Source organism: Gekko japonicus, unplaced genomic scaffold, assembly GCF_001447785.1.
Source record: "Gekko japonicus isolate JY-2015 unplaced genomic scaffold, Gekko_japonicus_V1.1 scaffold815, whole genome shotgun sequence".
In the NCBI taxonomy this organism is placed as follows: Eukaryota; Metazoa; Chordata; class Lepidosauria; order Squamata; family Gekkonidae; genus Gekko; species Gekko japonicus.
Window position 1 is genome coordinate 341,238 of NW_015161974.1, and position 8,867 is coordinate 350,104.

Here is an 8,867-nt window from a genome sequence, read left to right on the forward strand (position 1 = left end):
AACAGCCTAGCCCCGTCTCGGTCAAGCGTGGACGCGAAACTGGGTCAGCCACAGATGGGAAACCACCAAAGAAACCTGGGGCCGCTATTGCAGGCACGGCAAACCGCTTCTGCCACGACCCGGCGGTCCCCGTGAGTTGGCTGCAACTGGAGGAAGCACAATTATTATTAGACGGCTTTGCTTAACGTGCATCACATGCGGTCTGCCCGCATGGAAAACCCGCGGCTGCGCCTTGGGCGGCCGCCGGGAATTTTTGGTCCGAGTCAGCAGCCAATCAGAGGAGGAGCGTGGAAAGGGGCTGACTCGTAATCAGCAGCGCTCCAGTAGGTGGGGCAGTGGGAGAGCGTCTCGCCAGTCGCTCGCGAATACGCAGCTCTGTGGATTCTTTGTTCGCGGCAGAGGGGTAAGTAAGTGCCAAGGCCAGAATTCTCTCCCCGCCCGTGCTTTCCAATTAAAGCAGAAAGTGGTTGGAGAACAGCCCGAGCAAGCGGCGACGTTTGAGCCAGTTGACAAAACTCTGCTTTGAGGAGCAACGTTTTGAGTCCAGTGGAACCTTAAAGACCAGCAAAGTTGCATTCTGGGTATAAGTTTTACCAGGTGGCGTTTTGTTGGTTTCAGTGGCCGGCGGGTGTAAACAGAGTTTGCGGCAACAAGCAACATAGCCGTTTAAAACGGAGTAAGTACCTTCAGGCAGCGACGCAGTGTTCCCTCTAAGCTGAGTTAGTGTGAGCTAGCTCACAGTTTTTTTAGCCCCTGTCTCACACGTTTTTGTCTTATCTCAGGAAGGATGGCTCCAGAGCAAACTAATTCATGCAGTAGCCAAATTGCTTGCTCACAACTTTAATGCCAGTAGCTCACAAAGTAGAATTTTTGCTCTCAAGAGTCCACAGTTTAGGAGGAGCATTGGCAGCGGGTAGCCCGAATGATTCAGGAAGCGAATGCATTTTGAGATCAAAAAATTGCATCCCCTCTCATGGTCACTGGGAAGCGGGGCAAAGGGAGGCGCGACGCAGCTCTTGTGTGAAATCGGTCAGAGTTAAACAGAAATTTCCCAGGAAAGGGCATTTTACGCTTTACTCTTGTGCCCTTGAGTTGTATTTGAACTGGGATGTACTAAAAGGAAGGACAGGATTGCCCATTGGAGAGGCACTGTTTGTTTGTTGTTGTTTTTAATTAAATTCAGTTGTTAACTCACTTTGGAATAATATAATGCTCTGTGTATGTGCAAGTAGCATGATTAGATCAGCTCCTTTAAAAAGAGAGAAAAAACCACTGCTAGCCTGGATTCTTGGTTTGGTGCAGTCTCGAGGTTTTGGCAAAAAACGTTGCATTCCGAGAAGGGGGACCGCCGGTTTTCTGTGGACAGCTCCTCCTTTGCAGAGAAGGCGTCGGCTTGGGGTGAAAACGGATGTCTGTTTGGCGTCTGCAACCACTTTTTATTGAAAGGAGAGGTTTGAAGTTCTGGGTGCAGCAGACAGTTCCTCTTTTCAGTCACATCGCCAGCTTCCGAGGTTTCACTTTCTCCAGCTCTGTTTTGAGAGGGGGCACGTCTCAAACGCCATTTCGATCTGATGCCAGGGGGCTTGCCCTGCTGTTTTCACGGTGGTTTTTTAAAAAATACAATATTGTGGTTTTTCTTTGCCCTGACAAATAGATGTTAGGCAGAACTGGTTAGGCTGCCCCCTAGAATTCTGGTACTTCCAGCCCAGAGAGACAGAAATGGGATCTTGGGAGCAGCTTTAATTACAAGATAAACCCTACAAGACAAAAATCTCTATACCAGGGAGACAGTTCTTGTTCACGCACCCCACGCTCAAAAGGTGGCATGATGTTATCACTTAATTTAATGTTCTGTGGAGGCGTTTGAATTACCTTGTGCTAGGGCTGCCAACTGCCTGGAGAAGAAATGTTCTCTTTACAGAGGCTTGATGGAATGTCATTTGTCAGGTGATGCTCTTGACCTCTATGCCATAGAAAAGCTTCCACTGCCCATTTCTGCACAAGAGACCTCTGTTAGAGGGACAAGACATTTTTCTCCAGGCTTGTTGACAACCCTGCTCAGTGGTGAATAGTTCACTGTCTGCTGCCCAGAACAGAGGACATTGGGAGGGAGAGAAATGTGGTTTCTTTAGACGTGTTTAGTGTTTCTTCTACATTCCATTGTAGGCAATCTTCCTTATAATTTTAGTTTTTGGGGGGATTAGTGTGATCCCCCCCCCGGCCTTCTTTTATGTCCCTTTACGTTATCCTGGAAATTACATCCTCCTCCATCTCTCTCAGTGGATTTCCTGTTTCTCTTGTGACCCCCCCCCCACTATGTTGCATGCTTATAATATGTATTTTTGGAGAAAAAATATAAGAAAAATGTTTGGAAAATAATATAAATTTTTAAAGAAATCCAATGGGCCTTGACATTTTGCTTCGGCAGTGCAGTTGCTCATTCTCTGTACTTTCCACATCACATTTTAATACAGCTTTATTTGCCAGAGGGCACAGGAGGAGTAAGGCAGCTTTGTGGACCATCCAGCCTTACATTAGATGACCCTTATCTAGCTAGGTTGTTGGAGGATATAGGGTGAGAGTTGGGGATTTTGTTAATGCAAGTTAGGAGGGACCTCATCGACTGCAGTACCCATGGCCAGCTGCAGATATTATGGGCCATTCCATTCATTCTCTCCTTTCACAGCCACCTTCCTACCATCTCCTGCCCCACTGCGGACACATGAACCATACCGTTGGTCCATCAAGGTTAGTATTGTCTACTCAGACTGGCAGTGGCTCTCAAGAGGTTTCAGGCAGAGGTCTTCCACATCACCGAGTATCTGATCTTCTAAACTGGAGATTGAACTTGGGGCTTTCTGTGTGAAAAGCAAGACCTCTGTCGCTGAGCCCCAGCCCCAGAAGTATTTACCTATGCCTAGTGGCTCTTACTCTGTTTCTGTGATGTCATGTACCGTCACTTTAGTTCGGGGGTGCCTGATCTTTTTAAGCCTGTGGGCACCTTTAGAGTTCTGCAGTGGAGTGGTGGTGCCCACCACAAAATGGCTGCGGCAGGAGGTGGAGCCACACACGCAGAAGAAGTTCCCAGGGCAAGGCAGAAAGGTGGTAATTTTTAAAACAAAATACACAAGGAAAGAAGAGTGAGAAAGAATAAACACACACTGTGGTGGCAAGTGCTGCTGAAACAAGGTTATTTTAATCTGCGCAGCCATTTGGGTCTTCATTAGCCAGACAGAAGTTCCCCTGGGCAGGAGCTCATCCTGCTTTCTGAAAACACTCGGTGGGTGCTGAGAAAGGTGTCGGCAGGCACCATGGCATCCAGGGGCTCCACGTTGGGGGGGGGGGGGGGGCCCCGTGGCCAGTGTTCCCTCTAAGCTGAGTTAATGTGAGCTGGCTCATGGTTTTTTTAGCCTCCAGCTCACACATTGTTGGTTTAGCTCAGGAAGGGATGGCTCCAGAGCAAACAAATTTATGCAGTAGCCAAATCACTCGCTCACAACTTTAATGCCAGGAGCTCACAAAGTAGAATTTTCGCTCATAAGGCTCCACGGCATATAGGGAGTATTGGGGGGGGACCCCTGCTTTAGATCATCTTACAATGTCCGCAACATTTCCTTAGAGTAGTGTTACTAATATTTTCTCTGAACTGAGCAAAGCCTGTGTGAGACTGTCGCATGTAGGAAGAAAAATTGCTCTTTCTGGATCATTCCTTTTGCAAAGAGAACAGGAATGTCCCCCCCCCCCCCGCTGCCGCCAGTAAGTTATATTGGGAAGTACAACAAACCAACATGGGGTGTGAGTCTGACTGGATTTAGTGGCTGTTTTAGCAACCATATCTGTTTGTTAGCATCCTGTCCTTTGGGAACTTGGGTTTAAGTGTGAGACAGCCTTCTGCCACAGTGAAAATCCGTTAGCCTTTAAGCTGCCATAGGACTCTGCTGCTTTTCTTGCCACCGACTCCCAGAACTGGGATCAGTGTTTTTTGTAAGGGTAAAATCTGGAGGCTCTGATCTAAGTTGTGGCTCTTGCTTCCAAAATTGCTTAAGTACACCCATGGATCCTGCTGCAGAACTTGGACACTGTTGCATGGAAACAGGATGTGTCAGCATCTCAGCCACATAAAATAGGGACTGTGGAAGCCTGGAAATGAAATGGTATCCTAGGCTGCAATCACACACACAAAACAATCCACTTTCAATGCACTTTTGAATTTGATTTTGCCAGTTCACACAGTATAAATCCAGTATAAATCATTCAACCCAAAGTGGAATGAAAGTGTATTATTTCATGTGTGTGATCACAGCCCTAGTTAGGTCACCCAGGATTGTGTGTGGCAGAGCTAGGAAACTTAGGCCTCGGCCACACGGACAGAAAAATGCGGGGGGGATGCTGCCTTGGTGTCTTGTTTGCTGGAGAACTGTTGGTTAGAAGATCAGTGCTCCCCTTTTGTATCCCCTTTACACTTCGCTGTGGGGAATTGCATTTTCCCCTCAAGAGTCATAATCAAATCTGATAAGGACACCTGGGCCTCTGCTCTCAGATCATAGTCTGAAGCAGGCCCTAGCCAGGATTTTGTGGCTTGTGAGGCAAAATTTTTTTCTGGTGTGGCTGCTATTATTTGCCATAATGAAGAGGCAGTGGTGCGTGCCCCTCTCCCTCCCCTCCTGCAAGATTCAAAGGCGAGCCATGTGCTCCCCGTTAATCAGCTGAAGGGCCCTTTAAATCTTGCAGGAGGGGAGGGAGAGGGGCACGCACCACCACCCTGCTTTGTCTCAAAAACATTTAAAGGATCGCTTTAAATGCCTTTGGGAAGAAGCAGCGGGGCTTTAAGAAGTGGGGCCCTTGAAGGAAGGGGGCAGAGCCCCCCACAGCCCCATCGTGGCTACGGTCCAAGTTTGAAGGGACTTGATGGAGGATTCTAGCTGGAACTAAATAAGTCACTGGCCAGTGTCCAACAAAACATCAGTGGAACTTTCCTTAAACTCACTGTTGAACTCCTCATACCACTCGTATTGTGCAAGTGCTAAAGAGCTGTTGGAAGCAGTGTGTGTGATTTCCACATAACTGTGCAACACACAGCTATGTTTGTGTTTTAAAATCAGGTTTTCTGTTTGGTGGGTGGGGATGGAATCCTGTTACACTGATTCGCCATGCAGGGGTGTAAGCTGCTGTTGTGCTGTCTGCACTAGAGCTCACACAAGTGGAAGACAAGGTTTGGATACAACGGTGATAACTTAGTGCCATCTCTCTGTAAAATTATACTTCTGCAAGAGCCCTTAGTCTTTCAGGATACAGGCCCAAGTCTGGGTAGGAGATGCTCTGGAAAACCTTTTCCAGTGGATGATTCTGACTTTGTCTCCACTTTTCTCATTTCAATGCCAGCTTTTACCAGCTGCTATGAAATTTGGCCGGCATCCTCTTCTGTTTATGCTGCTATACATGCAGTTGTAGCAGCTCTTTGTAACTAAGCCAGTTAAGCCTGGACTCGGGAAAAAACGTCCTGCCCCTTCAAAAGAGGCTTAGGCTCAATCTGCATCTAGCATTTGCTCTGCTGTTTAACCAAACCCACACTGGGTCAGAAAAAGGTGTGGCTCAAAACCACATTCAAATACTTTGGGCCAACGCTGTACTGACTGTAGAGTCACCTCTGAATGGCCGTAAAACAGCCATAAATCTATGCAGACGGCTACCATAAAACCAAGAGATCAAACAAAGTGAAAGTGGCATGCAGTCTGGACACGGCCATAAAATCCGACAATCAAAGTGAAAGTGGCATGCAATGTAGAGGGGGATTTCTGTTCCAGGGTAGGTTTGGTAAAACAGCAGAGCAAAGGCTAGATGTGGATTGGGCCTTAATGGGATGTCGTTTACCCAGTAATGTTATTTATCTTCATGCCATGAAAAGCTGACTGTTCTTACACACTGACAGTGCAATCCTGTGCAGAATTATTCCAGTCTAAACCCACTGATTTTAGTGGATTTAGACTGGAGTAACTCTGCATAGGATTACCCTGTGAGCCTCTGTTAAAGAGACAGCACATTCCCCCCCCCCTTTTTCAGGCCAGGTTTTTTTTTGTTTACATTGTGCTATATATAGAATTGCCAGCTCTGGCTTGGGAAATTCCTGGAGAATTTGGGGTGGAGCCTGGGGAGGGTGGGGTTTGGGAAGTATGAGCTCATGTGCCCCCCCCCCCAAGAATAACAATGCCTTGTTCTTCTTCTCCTTTCAATGCACCAAGCTCTACCTATTCTGTGGTGTTCCCTCGATTGCAGACATCATGTGGCAAGCATCATGGAGCTTAGGTTCCTCTCTAATTTTAGAACTCTTGCATTCATTGCTGCTGTCTGAGTCATCCCCGCTTGCGCTGTGAGGGTAATAATGTATAATGCCATGCAGTGCACCCTCCAAAGCAGCCATTTTCTCCAGGGGAGCTGATCTCTGTTGTTTGAAGATTATTTGGGAGATCGCCAGGCCCTACCTGGAGGGTGGAAACATGAGGATAAGTTTAGTGTTGTGGGGATGAACATGTTTGGAGAAGTGGAGTACAGCCACCTTTAATAAATGCATATATATAAATATGTGCCATCTTTTATTCCACGGAAGACATTCAGAGGCAAATTAAATAGAGAAATAAAGGCTTGTTTTGTTGGGTGTTTGGGCCACTGAGCTCCAGAGCCAATTGAAAATTCCTACCTTGCTTACCTGAAGTACAACAGATTTGTGCTTCTCATGTGGGAGGGTGTACTCAGGTGGGTACCCAGACTTCATGGCTTTGTAGGACACTTGGGCTGCCATCACACACTAATCCACTTTCAATGCACTTTCCAATTGGATTTTGCCAGTTTACACAATAAAATCCAGTTGGAAAGTGCACTGAAAGTGGATTATTTAGTCTGTATGACCCTAGCCTTGGTTTTGTTTTTGGATGAAAAACCACCTTTTCAAATCCAATGCCTGAAGCTTTGGCCAATCTCTCTTATTGTATTTTTATCCCTTCCCTCCTCTAAGTTTCCACTTACAACTCCTCTGAAATGATAAGATAGGCTGAATTGTATTTTTATCCCTTCCCTCCTCTAAGGAACTTAGAGTGCTACATACTTCTGTTTCCACTTACAACTCCTCTGAAACGATAAGATAGGCTGGAAGAGATAATGGTTGGTCCAAGGATATAGAATCATAGAGTTGGAAGGGGCCTCCAGGATCATTTAGTCCAACCCCCTGCACAATGCGGGAAATTCACAAATACCTCCCCCCCACACACACACCCAGTGGCCACTGTTCCACACCCAGAAGATGACAAAAAGCCTCCAGGATCTCCAGCCAAACTGGTCTGGAGAAAAATTCCTTCCTGACCCCAAAGTGGTGATCAACATTCCTCTGGGCGTGCAACAAAGGGCCACAAGAACTAAGCCGAAAGCTCTTCTGATTTAATTTCAACCTGTTGCTTCTGGCAACAGAAAACAACTCTGTATCATCCTCTATATGCCAGCCCTTTAAGTACTTGAAGATGGTTATCATGTCACCTTTCATTATCATATGCTTTAAAGCTTTACAGCAGAGTAGTGGTTTGAACACAAGGTGCCAGTGCTTAACCACTGCCCCACACTGTCTCTCCAGTGTGTCAGAATAGCTGAATGGAACTTTTGTGTTCTGAAGAAGTAACCCTGAATGCCAGTGTTAGGGTCAAATACAGGGGAGGTTTCGGGCTCCGTGCCTTGCCTGTAGGCCTTCTGGTGGGCCATTGTGTGAAACGGGATGCTGGACCAGATGGGCCTTCAGTCGAGTGGGTCTGCTTTCATATTCCAAAAGCCAACCAAGAATCTGTGTGGATGAGTGGAGATTTGAACCTGGGATCCCTTGTCCAAGTCCTGCAGTCAAACCACACTGGCCCTCAGTGACTTTCTAGCTGTGGGAGCACAAAGTGTGCGATGTTGTCTTTGACTTAAGGCTCCAGCCACATGCATTACTCATAGAAGTGTATGCTAGAGTCGCCGGCTCCAGGTTGGGAAAATCCTGGAGACGTGGAGATGGAGCCTGTGGATGGACCTCAGAGGTTTTCCTCCAAAGCAGCCATTTTCTTCAGGGGGGGGTGGTCTCTGTAGTCTGGAGATCAGTTATAATTGTGGGAGATCTCCAGGCCTCACCTGGAGGTTGGCAAATATAGTGTAAGTGCATGTGCCCTCCCCCCAGAACAACAATGCTTTGTTATCCTTTTCATGCACTAGCTGCATCTATTCTGTGTTGTTCCCTCGGTGGCAAGCATCATGTGGCAAGCACCATGGAGCTTAAATTCCTCTCTATTTTTAGAACTCTTGCGTTCATTGATGCTGTCTGAGTCATCTCTGCCAGTGCTGTGAGGATGTTTTGGTGTTGCATGCGGCACACAAAGCCAGTGACACCACTGAGTCACACAGCTGCCTCTGTGCTCACAGGCAATGACTTGTCTTTCAGTGGAATCCTGAGTCTGGATTTTCTGCAGAAAATGATGCATTCTGGATGTGCCCTTTGCTCAGCTTCTATGGAATATTTTGCAAGAGGCTATCAAATGAGCAAGTTACTGTTGCATAGGGTTGCCAGTCAGTAGCTGGCAACCAGCAAGAGTCGGGGGCAGGGACCATCAGTTCAACAGTGTATTTTGTCACAGCCCAGAGCTGGCAACCCTGACCCTGCACTGACCCTGCACTGACAGCTTGCCCCAGAGAATGCGAGGAGTCAAGCCTTAAGGGTTGACTTTGCAATCACATGCATAGTTCTGGCACAGCTGTCCTTGAAAAAGAGCAGTTTCTGTCAGAGCTCTCTCAGGCCCACCTACCTCACAGGCAGTGTTCCCTCTAATCTGAGTTAGTGTGAGCTAGCTCACAGTTTT

At 47.2% G+C, this 8,867-nt stretch overlaps 1 protein-coding gene across 1 annotated transcript in view; it reads left to right on the forward strand.

Annotated features, from left to right (window-relative positions):
* The first annotated feature begins 374 nt into the window (after positions 1–374).
* The window catches only part of LOC107126194 (receptor-interacting serine/threonine-protein kinase 2-like), a 39,523-nt gene continuing 31,030 nt past the window's right edge, over positions 375–8,867 (forward strand). Inside the window, exon 1 of the mRNA XM_015429721.1 lies at positions 375–403. The gene's annotated coding sequence lies outside the window, so the exon portion shown is untranslated. The remainder of the gene's footprint in view (positions 404–8,867) is intronic.